The 16693-nt window shown below is 38.7% G+C and overlaps 1 protein-coding gene and 1 long non-coding RNA gene across 17 annotated transcripts in view; one reads left to right on the top strand and one right to left on the bottom strand.

Moving 5' to 3' along the window:
* LOC147347678 (uncharacterized) overlaps positions 1-16693 on the top strand; it is a 302519-nt gene that overhangs the window by 205196 nt on the left and 80630 nt on the right. The window lies entirely within an intron of this gene.
* LOC147347679 (uncharacterized) overlaps positions 1-16693 on the bottom strand; it is a 115911-nt gene that overhangs the window by 57938 nt on the left and 41280 nt on the right. For 8 of the 13 annotated variants that reach the window (XR_015152468.1, XR_015152469.1, XR_015152475.1 and 5 more), the window contains exons 2-5: positions 8617-8780; positions 4264-4429; positions 3513-3606; positions 1788-1834 (exon numbers count right to left, since the gene is read on the bottom strand). This is a non-coding gene — a long non-coding RNA (uncharacterized LOC147347679). The remainder of the gene's footprint in view (positions 1-1787; positions 1835-3512; positions 3607-4263; positions 4430-8616; positions 8781-16693) is intronic. The other 5 variants (XR_015152477.1, XR_015152472.1, XR_015152474.1 and 2 more) reach the window with 1 other exon arrangement.

Raw genomic sequence — 16693 nt, 5'->3', positions numbered from 1 at the left:
TGTATCAGTTTCAGTATTCACTGGAATATTATCCTCCCAATGTAAAAAATATTCAAGGCATATTAATTGTGAATATTTTTCTTGATTTATTTCTTTACGATAAGTTATTTTCCATTTTGTTGCTTCTGTTTGTTTTTTTATCTTCAGAGATTTCAATTATACATATGTCATATTTTTAATTTTTGCTTCTTTTCTGTATCTCATTTTATCTGTAACCTTTCCAGTTGTTTTATTTTGCTGTTTCTAATTCATTTTGTTAATTCGTCTCATTTCTGTAATTTATTTCCTTTACTATATTTTCCATACTGTATGTTCCTCAATAGTGTTCCTTGCATTTTCTTAATTTATGTGCTGATTTTGGTTTTTCTTCAATTTTTCCTGAGTTCTACCAGTTCAATTTTCATTTCTTTCTGGTGTAATTCCCTCTTATCTCTGAATTCTAGTATTACTTCCCTTGGGCTTCCCTTGTGGCTCAGCTGGTAAACCCGCCTGCAATACAGGAGACCTGGGTTTGATCCCTGGGTTGGGAAGATTCCCTGGAGAAGGGAAAGGCTGTCCACTGCTGTATTCTGGCCTGGAGAATTCCATGGACTGTATAGTCCACAGGGCCGCAAAGAGTTAGACACTACTGAGTGACTTTCACTTTCTGTCATACACTTAAAAAGGATACTGCTTCATATTCTTTTACTTGCTGGTAGAGACTAAGGTCAAATATTTAGTCTTTGTGTCACCATTTTTCTCGTGAGTATTCATTTCGGAATGAGTTTTCATGCTGTTTTTCACATTTGTTTTCACGTAAGAATTTTGTACGGTTGTTCTGCTGGTTCTTTTCCTATTAGTTGTCATTGAATACGTTGGATTTTCTTGGATTAGTATCCTCTACAGAGTTGATGGGAAAGGGAGGCAGTTGTTGCCAGAGTAACCATTGAATTTTTTATTACAAAAAGGATCTTTATTTGCTGTCACAAAGATAGATAGTTCTCTATACAAGTATGGCTCAAGTACGTGAATGTGTTGCACCCCTAATCCCTCTGATTCTGAGTCAAATGCAGTGAAGGGTAGGGTTTTGTCAATAGCTTGTTGACTGTAGTTCCAGCAGAAATTTTTTTCCAAACAAGATTATAAATTTTAAATTGAGGGTGAACCCCTCATCTTTAAGAACTATTATAATTTTGCTATTATCCTCTGAGCTCTACTTCTGTGGGGCCCCTTATCACTCTTGACATTTCATAGCTTCACTGCCTCCCAAGAGAAATCTAACTTTTTTTGTTTTTTTACAATTCCCAAATCCCTTGCTTTTTTTGGATTATATTTATCTTCCAGGTCTGATAAAAATTAGAGTTTTAGAGGTTTTCGCTGTTGTTTTTCTGCTGTATGATGTCCAGGAGCAAAGAGGAACTATGATAACTTTCCCAGCCATATTTATACAGGGATTCTATTAACATTATGCTTTGAAAGAGTTAATCGAAAAGGGTGCCTATATCTAGCTTTCAACAAATGGAGTATAAACTTTAAAAAGCAAATACAAAATTGTGATGCGACCATGAAGATTTGAAACTTCCAGGAGTAATTCTAGAGTAAAAATCTAAAGAATCAGCAAAAATGATGGAATGTAAAAACCATAGGAATTCAGATAAAGAGAAAATTGAGCGTTGATAGGCTCAGTGATTGAAGGGGTTGTATGGGAACAGAGATTAGAAGGATTCAACGAAGGCTTGAGCAAATGTCACTGGTATTCCCGCCTATAATTTTGGTCTAAGAACCTTGGAAAATTCTTTCTCTCTTACCATTCTGTATTCCTGGTTGCTTTCCATCTACCTCAAGATATCTCAAACTGTGAAGAAAATGAAAAGAGAGAGAGCTGGTTAAGGGAGAGGAAGAAGGTTTCAGAATAAAAAACATATATATATATTTTCTCTCTATGTCTCCAGAGTTTATGCCAGTTCCCCAGAACCAAGCCAGGCTCCCAGAGGCATTCTGGACCGAGAGTTCTTGGCACGGACAAGATTTCCAAAAGACAGAAGTGCCTTTGAGCCATATCCTGGCGCCTGAAACCAAGCCAAAACAGCTTGGACAGTGAGAAAAGTGAAGCAGCTTCAGAACATTCTGTGTCGCATATTTGTTGCTGGCCTTTTTGCTTTATAATCTTTTTAAAAATTATGTTTTCCTCCTGGATATTTTAGTCTGCTTTTATTAGTCACTTCAAGGAGGATCATATAAAGGCTTAGGGAAGGCTGGTCGCTCATTCCTCTCCATGGCCTCCAGTGCAGCACCCTGCCTGCGCTCTCTCCACCACTGTTTACTTATAAGCTTGATTTTGGCAGCCAGTAAGTTTATTTTACATTTTACTGAAGTGTGAGGGGAAATACTGATAGAAAAACTAAACAAAACCCCTCATGAAATGGTATCACCAAATGAGCAAAGTACCTGAAAAAGTCAAACATCCGGGTGCCCAGAACTCAAAGGCTGATTTTTCTTCCCTATAAGGCACCCTCAGAACCTCTTCCTAAAACTGGCTGTTGATAAGATCATCTGAAAATTAATCACTAGCGGAGAGAGGGCTGTGTTCACTGTCAACCTACCCTGCAAGTCTGGGTCCTTGCCTGAGTTTCTCCTGTGTTTCTGTGTTCACCAGAAACTTCAGAACAGGGGGCACAAACTTCTTTGCCGTTGCTTTAAAGAAATGGGAATGCTAGCTCTTCTGTCTAATGAAAGTATGATTTTTATTTGCCTACGATAGCTGCTGCTGCTGCTGCTAAGTCGCTTCAGTCATGTCCGACTCTGTGCGACCCCATAGACGGAGGCCCACCAGACTCCCCCTGGTGATTATTGAAAAACAATCTAAAATAATTTCTTCCTCATATGCAATGATGTAGCTCATCATAAAATATTTTATAAAAGAAAAATTTCAATGGACACATGTAAAGTGAAGGGTTTTAGAAATCTGGACAACATAATTTTACATAATTTTTCTATAAAGCAAGTCTCTAAGAGTAGACATTAAGTGTGTGTCTGTGGAGGGGTGGCATATGTATATATCTATACTCCAAACTTATGTCTCTCATTAATACGTTGATGGTTGAATGATACACATCCCCATAATCATTTTGGAATAATATGGCAATTTAAAATGGGAGAAGGATATAACTTATAAGAGCAAACACATTTGCCTAAAAGGGTTATTCTATATTAGTCCAGGCCTAACGGCACCCCACTCCAGTACTCTTGCCTGGAAAATCCCATGGATGGAGGAGCCTGGTAGGCTGCAGTCCATGGGGTCACGAAGAGTCGGATAAGACTGAGCGACTTAATTTCACTTTCTTTTTTTTTTTAATTTTATTTTATTTTTAAACTTTACAATATTGTATTAGTTTTGCCCAATATCGAAATGAATCTGCCACAGGTATACGTGTGTTCCCCATCCTGAACCCTCCTCCCTCCTCCCTCCCCATACCATCCCTCTGGGTTGTCCCAGTGCACCAGCCCCAAGCATCCAGTATCGTGCATCGAACCTGGACTGGCTTTCAATACAGAAGCTTAGTCAGACAATAGAGAACACCCAAGTCTCCTACAAGTGAGGCTAATCAGCTCCAGGTAAGAAGTAACCTGCAAGAGATAGACCTTCTCTGAGGCACTGCACAATGGAAAGATTAAAAGCTGAGGGTTGAGAAGACACTCGAAAAACACAAAAGCTTTCTGACAAAACAGTTCTCACTCACTTAAAAAAAATATGTAGTGTACAGATCATAACCATAGCAACAACAAATCTCAAATCCAGCTCAATATCTAATGAGATTAACATTAACTCCCATAGTAAAGTCCCAGCAGGAAAAAAAAAAAAAAAACTGTACCCATTTCTAAGCGTAAACATTATATGTCTCAGTCTGTATTGTAGTACACAAGATGTCTTGTCTTTATAAAAATTACAAAGCATTAAGAAAGAAAAAGTTTCCCAAGAAACAAAGCAATTCTTAAAAGCTCAGATATGACACAAATGTTGGAACTCTCTGGCAAGGAATTTCAAATAACTATGAATAATAGGCAAAAGCACTAACTGGAAAGATAAGTAACATGTAATATCAATTGGGTGATTTCAGGAGAGAAAAGCAAACTGTAAGAAAGTATCAATAGAAGTTTAGAAATGAAGAACAAAGAAATGGAGATAAAAAGTACTTCTTACAGACTTATTAGTAGACTTAGCAGGGTCAAGCGTCATAGTTTTTCAGAACAGCCATACCAGAATATTATGGATGCGTGACTTACACAACAAAATTTTTCCGCATAAATGGGCAATCTAGAAGACTGAGATCAAGGAGTTGACAGGGCTGGTTTCTTCTGAGGCCTCTCTACTTGGCTTGTGGATGGTCATCTTCTCCCTGTGTCTTCATGCGAACTTCCCTCTGTGTGTATCTGTATGTCCTAATCTCCTCTTGTAAAAACATCAGCAGTATTAGAGTAGGACCCAGTTAACAAGTTCATTTTAACTTACTTATTTTTTGAAGAGGTCACCAAAACAGACCCTGTATCCAAAACAGTCATATTCTGAAATGCTGGGATTAGGACTTCAACATATAACTTTTTTGTTGTTTTTTGAGAAAGAGAACAACACAACTCAGCATATAGCACAAATAAAGTTTCAGTGAACTAAAGATAAGTCTACAGATGGGACACAAATTGAAACTGAAATAAATGAGAAAAGGGAAAACCCAACAGAAGAGATCACCAAGAGATGTGAAACAATATCAAATGGTCTAACATACTGTAGCTCAGATGGTAAAGAATCTGCCTGCAATGCAGGAGACTCAGGTTCAACCCCTGGATCAGGAGGATCCTCTGGAGTAGGGAATGGCAACCCACTCCAGTGTTCTTGCCTGGAGAATCGCACGGGCAGAGGAACCTGGTGGGCTGTAGTCCATGGGGTCACAAAGAGTCGGACATGACTGAGCAAAGTCTAGTTAACATATACGTAATTAGAATCCCAGTGTTTAACAGTATATGCTGAATCATTCATTACAACTTTCATTTAAAAAGTTTTTCTTCTCATTTTTTTTAGAACTCGCTTTGTTGTACAGGTTTAATTTCTATCATCCAATATTTTGTTTACATATTTTCACACTTTCTAGTATAATGTTGGCATTGAAGGGTCTAAATTGGTGTTTGAATATATCTTTAGCCATATATCATAATAATATTTTAAAATCAATTTGTGATTATTTCCTAAATATTCTAAAATTGAGAATATTATCAGTATTTCATTGTTTTTTATTAATTATAAAATTTCCAGCAGTACAGATATAACTATAAATAATAAGCTTTCTCTAATTTACCTCAAACCAACTTTTCAAAGTACCAACCGCTAATAGTCTCTTTATTCTTTCAAATATTATTTGATTCATATAAACATACATTACATTACAAAGGCTGTAAATGTCTACCTTGTGGGCGTATCATAGGGAAATATAAATATTTCCCTATAGTAAATTCCAGAAGAGGGTTTCCTAGGTCAAAGGGTATGTACATGTTTAATTTTGATAAGTACTCTCACACTGCTCTCCACAAAAGACTATACCAGTTCATACAACAATAGTATATATTCAAGAACATTTTTCTACACTCTGGCCAATCTTAATGTATCAGTTCAGTTGCTCTGTCGTGTCCAACTCTTTGTGACCCCATAGACTGCAGCATGCCAGGCTTCCCTGTCCATTTCCACCGTCCAGAGCCTACTCAAACTCATGTCCATTGAGTCAGTGATGGCATCCAACCATCTCATCCTCTGTCGACCCCCTCTCCTCCTGCCTTCAACGTTTCCCAGCATCAGGGTCTTTTGAAATGAGTCAGTTCTTCACATCAGGTAGCCAAAGTATTGGAGTTTCAGCTTCAGCATCAGTGCTTCCAATGAATATTCAGGACTGATTTCCTTTAGGATGGACTGATCAGATCTCCTTGCAGTCCAAGGGACTCTAAAGGGTCTTCTTCAACACCACAGTTCAAAGGCATCAATTCTTTAGTGCTCAACTTTCTTTATAGTCCAATTCTCACATCCATACATGAGCACTGGAAAAACCATAGCCTTGACTAGACAGACCTTAGTTGGTAAAATAACGTCTCTGCTTTTTAATATGATATCTAGTTTGGTCATAGCTTTCTTCCAAGGAGCAAGCGTCTTTTAATTTCATGGCTGCAATCACCATCTGCAGTGGTTTTGGGGCCCAAAAAATTAGTCTCTCATTGTTTCCACTGTTCCTCCATCTATTTGCCATAAAGTGATGGGACTGGATGCCATTATCTTAGTTTTCTGAATGTTGAGTTTTAAGCCAGCTTTTTCACTCTCTTCTTTCACTTTCATCAAGAGGCTTTTTAGTTCTTCACTTTCTGCCATAAGGGTGGTATCATCTGCATATCTGAGCTTATTGATATTTTCCCATCAATCTTGATTTCAGTTTGTGTTTCATCCAACTCAGCATTTCTCATGGTCTACTCTGCATATAAGCTAAATAAGCAGGGTGACAATATACAGCCTTGATTTACTCTTTTCCTGATTTGGAACCAGTCTGTTGTTCCATGTCCAGTTCTAACTGTTGCTTCTTGACCTGCATACAGACTTTTCAGGAGACACGTCAGGTAGTCTGGTATTCCCATCTCTTTAAGAATTTTCCATAGTTTGTTGTGACCCACACAGTCAACATTTTAATTTATAATTTGATGTCAGTGATATTTAGTAGATATATTTTAATCTCTAAGAAGCTGGGTTTTTCCCATTTTTAGTGGTGACTCCTTAATCTTTAAATATTGTTCCAAAATTTTTTAGCAGCAATTCAACAATGAGAATGTGATTAGTCAAAGTTTTACCTTTTAAAATGTATTGATGTTTTCCTCTAGAGCTTTTAATACCTTTAAAAATGAATTATCTTTTCTCTGTAGAATACAAATTAACATCTGCAGTTCAGTTCAGTTCAGTCGCTCAGTCGTGTCCAACTCTTTGCAACCCCATGAACCGCAACACACCAGGCCTCCCTGTCCATCACCAACTCCCAGAGTCCACCCAAACCCATGTCCATCGAGTCGGTGATGCCATCCAACCATCTCATCCTCTGTCGTCCCCTTCTCCTCCTGCCCTATCATTCCCAGCATCAGGGTCTTTTCAAATGAGTCAGCTCTTTGCATAATGTTATTATTTTATTTGAGGGGTTCTTGATACCTGTATTTTGTATCTAGTCTTTCAAAACTAAGTTGTTTAAAATTTGTACTACTATGTTCTTTTCTTATAATGTTTATAATAGTTTTTATTTAGTTAAAATTTCTGTGTATTTCTGACATTAGAGACTCCTACTCTGCTCAAGAAACAAGTCAACATACTTAGAGTTTACATGTCAGTGATATAGTGTGTATATATACGCATTTTTTTTCTTGTGAACAGTCATAAGTTAGGGGAAGAGGTCATTTGTGCAATATTTCTTTTTGTTTCTTCATACACATTTTTACATCTTCTTTTCTCTAGTAAAGTTCCATTGTTAATACAGTTTGACCGTAAGAGTTCACTAGAGAGAAATAAAATTCACTCTACCTGTGAATTAGCACATGCATAATTCTTTAAAAGCCTACCACAAGCATCTCTCTAAATAACTCAGGGGTTCACAGGAGATACTGGCCGCATCTTCTAACCTTTAAGCAGGTATTTCCAGCAGTGCTCCAATGTCTAGGGTACTTTCAATCCTTTATTCAACCAGAGAATCTCTGAATTTATTAGAGTTATATAAATGGGATATCAGATAATGTTTAATTAAAATAAAGATTTTGAAAATAAAAAAAATAATTTATTGGTTCATATTACTCTTATTCAAAAAAATTCATGCTGTTCAATAATGATTATACTCCTAGCCTAATTTCCACATTAATTATCCCAACTTATTTCCTCTTTGACATCTATTTTGTCCTATGCTAAGTCACTTCAGTTGTGTCTGACTCTGGGCGACCCCATAGACGGCAGCCCACCAGGCTCCCCCGTCCCTGGGATTCTCCAGGCAAGAACACTGGAGTGGGTTGCCATTTCCCTCTCCAATGCATGAAAGTGAAACGTGAAAGTGAAGTCGCTCAGTCATGTCTGACTCTTCGCGACTCCATGGACTGCAGCCTACCGGGCTCCTCCACCTATGGGATATTCCAGGCAAGAGTACTGGAGTGGGGTGACATTGCCTTCTCTGATTTTGTCCTATAGTCATATTGAAATACTCATCAACCAAATATAATCTGATGTAGCAGATATTTTTATCAACTCAATGGACATGAGTTTGAGTAAACTCCAGGAGATAGTGAAGGACAGGGAAGCCTGGTGTGCCGCAGTCCATGGGGTTACAAAGAGTCAGACACGACTGAGAGACTACACAACAACAGTAAGTAAAGAACTATTCCAGGTTCTGGCTTATTTCCCTTCAACTCAAATTTGGAGAGGCCTCTGTAACTAACAAAAAGTTTGACTAAATATCTTGAGGAGGAACAAAACGACTGAGTCCCAATGTAGGAAATGGCTCCCAGTGGGAGAGCTCCGGGGTGCACATATACAGTCTGGCCTCGGGAGAGCTTTCTAGGAGTTCCCCTTACTCTCATTGCTTGTACCTTTTGCTCCACTGGGCAGCCAGTAGTAATACATGTTGCCATGGTGCAGACCATTTTCTTCTTACTCCTGGAAACAGGCAATATTCTCCGAGGGTAGTTACTCTTGGATTAAAACATGGCTTGGTCAGAGGCACTGGCTGATTATCTCCATAGTCAAAAGATGCCTGGGGAGGTAGAGAGACATTGAGTAACAGTAAAATCTCTCTGTCTCTTTATTTCTGAAGTCATATTTATTACAAGAAAAAGCCCAAAGATGTGAACAAATAAAATCATCCATAAGTCTGATCATCCCTGTATATTTACACCATTTTATATTTCATTCCCTCTTTCTTTACTGATTTATAGAAGTGAAATTATATTTAGATCAATTTTGTGCCATGTCTCTATTATTTTATATTATAAAATTGGAATTGATATGTAAATCTTTATATGTTGTTACTTGGTTGTTTGGTCATGTCCAACTCTTTTGTGATCCCACAGCCTGTAGCCCACCAAGGTCTCTGTCCAAGAGATTTGCCAGACAAGAATACTGGAGTGGGCTGCCATTTCCTTCTCCAGGAGATCTTTCTGGCCCAGGGATTGAACCAGCATCTCCTGCATTTGCAGGCAGATTCTTTACTGCTGAGCTACCAGGGAAGCTCAAATCTTTACATACTTCATTTAATTTTCTAGGAGAAGGGGGCGACAGAGGATGAGATAGTAGAATGGCATCACTGACTCAGTAAACACAAGTATGAGTTTGAGCAAACTCCAGGAGACAGTGAAGGACAGGGAAGTCTGGCACACTGCAGCTCATAAGGTTGAAAAGAGTTGGACACGACTTAGTGACTGAACAACAACAATAGCCACACCACCATATGCTTGTTCTTTCTGTTCGCACTTCTCTTGTATTTGGTTATTATAATTGCTTCCATATTTATTCTATTATAAATGTTGAGGCATGTATCTCTCTGCATACATACATGTTTTAAGAAGTTTCTCTTAACACAATTTCTAGGTCAAATAATATAAATAATATTTACATATTGGTAACATTTATTGAAGGATCACCGTACGCTAGTGTTCTACATGTTTCATGCACATTAACTCATGTAACCTTCACATCCATCTCCTGAAACCAGTACTGTGATCATCCCTAGACTGGAGGCAGAATCTGAGAGACACAGGGACAAGGTTAAATAATTTCCTTATGGCTAGATGGGAAGTGGCAGAGTTGGAGTTCAAATACAGGCTCAAAGATGTAGAAACACATGTGAACAGGTATACTGGCTGAGTATCAGTATAATCATGATAATCATTCAGTATAATCATTCAGCATGATGCATGGGGCATACTATCACATCAATTCTCCATTAAAATGGTAGTGTGGCATCTTTATAGCAGAGAAAGATAGGTATCTACTTTAGGCAAAAGAGCATACATGCAGTGTTTTTGTTAAGAAGCAATTTAATCAATCTATGAAATATTTAAACTATTCAGGCAGCCTGCAATTCGTATACCTACATTCCCTGTGTGATGGAAGAATTTATAAGGATCACAAAGACACCCTAAGTCTCAATACAAACATTATTACTGGGAAAATATTTTTTTTAATGTATAACTGTGTTTTTAATTTTCTTTGTTAATTTGCAATAACTTATAAGTCATTTAAGTAAGAAAACACTCTCAGAAGAAATTATACATTAACTGTCATAGAAAATAGTTTTTTCTCCCTCTTTAATTTCTTTTGTGTGAATGACATGTCAGAGGATAAGGCATGGCAAGCACTCAAATTCTTCATGGACCTAGTGGTACCAAATGCAGTAGCAGCTTTGCTTAAGCAAAACTCCATGGCATTGTTCTTAGGTTTAGTATTTAATGAGTTAAGTTTTCATCCACATTGCCTATTTTTCTACTGAACCCTGCCAAAAATATTCTGGCAGATGGTAAAATAATAAAATTGCTGGCTCTAAAATCCAAAATCTTAGAGATAATTAGAAGACTTGATACAGGTAACATTTATTAGTCATGAAGAGCTTGACAGCAAGGAGGATTTTTCAACCCACACAATTTTGAAAGGGAAAAAAATTTCTCTTTCTGAACACTGATCAAACTGTGACTCTGTGAACTCTGTGATATGAAGGGAGAAACACACTTCATAGGATTTAGTTGGACAACTTTTTCACTGAAGCACAACATAAACAGAGAGAAGGAAATAACGCCTTTTAAAGGTGACTCCATTTACAGAACAGTGACAGCCAGTGTGAACCATCTTTGGAAATTTCCTTCTGTTCTAGTTAAACAAACTGCAAGTTCATTAGGTAGAAATGAGCGCCAAGAATAATCTCGCTAACCATTAGATAGGTTTAAATGAAATAAAATGTATGTTAATCATCAGTTTTCCTTCTTTCTTAACATAAGCATCATTCTTAGGCTGGGAAGGCACCCAGGAGCATTTGCTGGTTGGAGAAGGTTAAGGTTTTAAAATTTGACCACTCAGCTCTTCACACATAAATGACAGCGGTTACCCCATCCATATTTTACCAAAGTCAAGTACATCTTACAGGTATAAGAAATTCAAGCAATCCTGCTGTTAACCCTATAGAAGAAGGGGTACATGGCATTGGTAATCTGCTTTGGGGTTCAAAGAGTGTAGTTCAGGCTGCTGTGGCTTGATCATAGACAAATGCCATCTTCCTAGAATCTAAGTGTTTTTCCAAACTGAAAGGGGCTTTAAAGATCTCCAGTTGCATTTCTCATTTTTTAGAAGGAAAAAAAAAATTTTAACACTTCATGAAATGAAGTGACTTGCACAGGCTATTCCCGGAAAGCCTGAGACTTGATCACAGATGCCCTGATTCCTCGTATCCTGCTATTTCTAGTGTTACGGCTACAAGTTTGCACGATAAAGTATCTGCCAGACTCACCAAACCTGGTGACCCAAACTGTATCCTGTGAATACACGTAAGAATGAATAACAGGCCCAAATAAAATTGCAACGTGTAAATTTTTAAAAGTTAAATTCAAGAGTGGATAATATATTGAAAGCCTTGAAAAGGCAGGAAACAAGAAAGGAAGGAAGAGAAGCATTTTTTTGTTTGTTTTTCTAGTTGAAATATAATGACCTTTAAAATAATATTTCAGAAAAGAATGGTTGACTCTATATATGTTATCAAAACTTGGGATTCATTCTTCTGGCTTATGAAAATGGAATGATAAATTGCCAAAGAATGAAATACAGCTATGCAGATGAGAAAAGAGATTTTTCACACACAAAAAATTATAAATCTGATATCTCTGGAGAGAAAGGCAGTTAAGTTCCAAAACCAAGTATCATGACTGATAACAGATATATTTAAAAATAATAGATTTAAAGTAAACATAGTCTAGAGGCGTTAAGAAACAATCCATTAGAAGTAGAAATCATGTTAGAGCATCATAATAATAGTAAATAACATTCATTTGGTACTTCATACACACAAACACTATTCTAAGGGCTTTAAATACATGAACTCATTGGTCTCCTACAACATGTCTGTAAAGTATTTATGTTTATTCCTCTCATTTTATAGATATGAAATGAAAGTACTGCTGGATTAAATTGCTTATCTAAGATTGTAACACTACTAATAATATAACTGAAAAATGAACCCAGGAAATCTGATTTCAGAATCCATGGTCTTAACTTCTATGCTATTATGGTCCTTATCCTCATACAAAGATAATAAAATAAATAGAAAATGTATCCTTAGAAAGTTGCTTCAGTCTCTCATACAGCACTGAGACGATTGCAGAGGGGCATCTGTACTATAATGGTGCAAGGGTCTTGTTCAAAGAAAATTGATCTCAGAGCAAGTTGCAAGAGGCTTGCTCTTACATATATAGAAGGTATGTAATGAGGTGACTTCTGAAAGAAGGAAGAAAGGAAGGAAGGGGAAAAAGGAGTGAGGAAAAGAGTATGAAATGTGTGCTGTGCTTAGTTGCTCAGTTATGTCCAACTCTTTGCAACCCCACGGACTGTAGCCCGCCAGGCTTCTGTCTCCATGGGATTTTCCAGGCAAGAATACTGGAGTGGGTTACCATGCCCTCCTCCAAGGGATCTTCCCAACCCAGGGATTGAACCCAAGTCTCCCATACTGCAGGCAGAACTGCAGGCAGATTCTTAACCGTCTGAGCCACCAGGGAAGCCCAAGAATACTGGAATGGGTAGCCTATCCCTCTCCAGGGGATCTTCCCAACCCAGGAATTGAACCAGCATCTATCCACCTGCACTGCAGTAGACCCTGGTTTGAGTCCTGGGTCAGGAAGATCCCCTGGAGAACAGATAGACTACCCACTCCAGTATTTTGGGGCTTCCTTTGTGGCTCAGATGATACATATATGTCAATGAAATAGCGTAAGTAACAAAAATAAGGCACAGAACACTTTGATGGCAAAAAAACATATAAAACTAATGGTAAAAACCCATTGTGGACTTTCAGATTAAGCTACAATAATAGCCATTGCTAACATTTTAACACTCTTTGTGTGTGAGTGTGTGTATGTGTATAAATATGTATAACTGAAATGCTTGTGTTCCTCCCAAAATTCCCATGTTGAAGCCTTTGTCACCAATGTGATGGTATCTAGACATGGAACCTTTAAGAGCTAATTAGGGTTAGATGAGTTCATGAGAGTGGGGCTTTCGTGATGCAATTAGTGCCCTTATAAAAAAGACACCAGAGATTGAGTATCTCTCTCTATCCATACCCCTCAGTACTGGACTATAATAGGTTTACAATACTTTTTACACAAATAATACATAAAAAAAAAAAAAAAACATTTTTAATCTTATAGTACAGTACCTTGAAGACTACAGTGGTATAGTACAATAGATGTCAGGGGCCCACAGAGAGGAAACAGGCAAGTCAGTCAGTTCAGTCACTCAGTCACGTCCGATTCTTTGCGACCCCATGAACCACAGCACACCAGGCCTCCCTGTCCATCACCAACTCCTGGAGTTTACCCAAACTCATGTCCATTGAGTCGGTGATGCCATCCAACCATCTCATCCTCTGATCGTCCCCTTCTCCTCCTACCCTCAATCTTTCCCAGCATCAGAGTCTTTTCCAATGAGTTAGCTCTTCGCATCAGGTGGCCAAAGTATTGGAGTTTCAGCTTCAACACCAGTCCCTCCAATGAACACCCAGGATTGATCTCCTTTAAGATGGACTGGTTGGATCTCCTTGCAGTCCAAGGGACTCTCAAGAGTCTTCTCCAACACCACAGTTCAAAAGCATCAATTCTTCTGCGCTCAGCTTTCTTTATAGTCCAACTCTCACATCCATACATGACCATTGGAAAAACCACAGCCTTGACTAGATGGACCTTTGTCGACAAAGTAATGTCTCTGCTTTTCAATATGCTATCTAGGTTAGTCATAACTTTCCTTCCAAGGAGTAAGTGTCTTTTAATTTCATGGCTGAAATCACCATCTGCAGTGATTTTGGAGCCCAGAAAAATAAAGTCAGCCACTGTTCCAACTGTTTCCCCATCCATTTGCCACGAAGTCATGGGACTGGATGCCATGATCTTCGTTTTCTGAATGTTGAGTTTTAAGCCAACTTTTTCACTCTCCTTTTTCACTTTCATCAAGAGGCTCTTTAGTTCTTCTTCACTTTCTGCCATAAGGGTGGTGTCATCTGCATATCTGAGGTTATTGATATTTCTCCCAGCAATCTCGATTCCAGCTTGTGCTTTCTCCAGCCCAGCGTTTCTCATGATGTACTCTGCATAGAAGTTAAATAAACAGGGTGACAATACACAGCCTTAACGTACTCCTTTTCCTATTTGAAACCAGTCTGTTCCATGTCCAGTTCTAACTGTTGCTTCCTGACCTGCATACAGGTTTCTCAAGAGGCAGGTCATGTGGTCTGGTATTCCCATCTCTTTCAGAATTTTCCACAGTTTATTGTGATCCACACATTCAAAGGCTTTGGCATAGTCAATAAAGCAGAAATAGATGTTTTTCTGGAACTTTCTTGCTTTTTCCATGATCCAGCAGAAGTTGGCCATTTGATCTCTGGTTCCTCTGCCTTTTCTTTTTTTTTAATTTGATTTTATTTTTAAACTTTACAATATTGTATTAGTTTTGCCAAATATCGAAATGAATCCGCCACAGGTATACCCATGTTCCCCATCCTGAACCCTCCTCCCTCCTCCCTCCCCTACCCTCCCTCTGGGTCGTCCCAGTGCACCAGCCCCAAGCATCCAGTATCATGCATCGAACCTGGACTGGCAACTCATTTCATACATGATATACATGTTTCGATGCTATTCTCCCAAATCTCCCCACCCTCTCCCTCTCCCACAGAGTCCATAAGACTGATCTATACATCGGTGTCTCTTTTGCTGTCTCGTACACAGGGTTATTGTTACCATCTTTCTAAATTCCATATATATGCGTTAGTATACTGTATTGGTGTTTTTCTTTCTGGCTTACTTCACTCTGTATAATAGGTTCCAGTTTCATCCATCTCATTAGAACTGATTCAAATGTATTCTTTTTAATGGCTGAGTAATACTCCATTGTGTATATGTACCACAGCTTTCTTATCCATTCATCTGCTGATGGGCATCTAGGTTGCTTCCATGTCCTGGCTATTATAAACAGTGCTGCGATGAACATTGGGGTACACGTGTCTCTTTCCCTTCTGGTTTCCTCAGTGTGTATGCCCAGCAGTGGGATTGCTGGATCATAAGGCAGTTCTATTTCCAGTTTTTTAAGGAATCTCCACACTGTTCTCCATAGTGGCTGTACTAGTTTGCATTCCCACCAACAGTGTAAGAGGGTTCCCTTTTCTCCACACCCTCTCCAGTATTTATTGCTTGTAGACTTATGGATTGCAGCCATTCTGACTGGCGTGAAATGGTACCTCATAGTGGTTTTGATTTGCATTTCTCTGATAATGAGTGATGTTGAGCATCTTTTCATGTGTTTGTTAGCCATCTGTATGTATTCTTTGGAGAAATGTCTATTTAGTTCTTTGGCCCATTTTTTGATTGGGTCATTTATTAAGAGTCTCATGCTCTACCGACTGGGCTAGCCGGGCTCCTCTGCCTTTTCTTAAACCAGGTTGAACATCTGGAAGTTCACGGTTCATGTATTGCTGAAGCCTGGCTTGGAGAATTTTAAGCATTACTTTACTAGTGTGTGAGATGAGTGCAATTGTGTGGTAGTTTGAGCATAGTTAAACAAGCAAAAAGAGTTACTAACTGGAGAAGGGAGAGGAGGTGAGAGATGGTGTAGCTGAAGAATGATTACCAATAGGAGATGGAGGGCAAGCTGAAATTTCACTGATGCCTGACATTGATGGCACAGGTTCAGTTCAGTTCAGTCGCTCAGTCGTGTCCAACTCTTTGTGACCCCATGGGCTGCAGCACGCCAGGCCTCCCTGTCCATCACCAACTCCCGGAATTTACTCAAATTCATGTCCATTGAGTCAGTGATGCCATTTAACCATCTCATCCTCTGTCATCCCCTTCTCCTCCCACCTTCAATCTTTCCCAGAATCAGGGTCTTTTCAAATGAGTCAGCTTTTCGCATCAGGTGGCCAAAGTATTGGAGTTTCAGCTTCCGCATCAGTTCTTCCAATGAATATTCAGGACTGATTTCCTTTAGGATGGACTAGTTGGATCTCCTTGCAGTCCAAGGGATTCTCAAGAGTCTTCTCCAACACCACAGTTCAAAAGCATCAATTCTTCAGCACTCAGCTTTCTTTATAGTCCGACTCTCACATCCATACTGGATCCTTGCTGGATTCAATTCTATTCCCTCTTGAATAACAATCCAGTGATGTCTAGGTGGTAGCTCCTTTTCTCTCATCATAGATAACGTGATCCTATGTTCGAGTGGCCCTTGCCATTTCCTGCATTGTGAATGTCTGGTTCTTCTCTCTTCATTCTTTCTCTATGTCTTCAATTCCTGGCACATCTTTGCAGTACTAGCTACATCACCACTGCTTTTACACTTGCTTTCCGACACCCTGGGCTTGAAATAAAGATACTGTACTACTGTACTCTATACAGTACTCAGTACAGTAAGGTACACAAAAGCACA

This window comes from Bos grunniens, chromosome 23 (assembly GCF_055505025.1).
Source record: "Bos grunniens cultivar Pamir isolate PY7600 chromosome 23, Bosgru_T2T1.0, whole genome shotgun sequence".
In the NCBI taxonomy this organism is placed as follows: domain Eukaryota; kingdom Metazoa; phylum Chordata; class Mammalia; order Artiodactyla; family Bovidae; genus Bos; species Bos grunniens.
The sequence above is the reverse complement of the archived record's forward strand: the minus strand, read 5'-3'. Positions and strand labels throughout refer to the sequence as shown.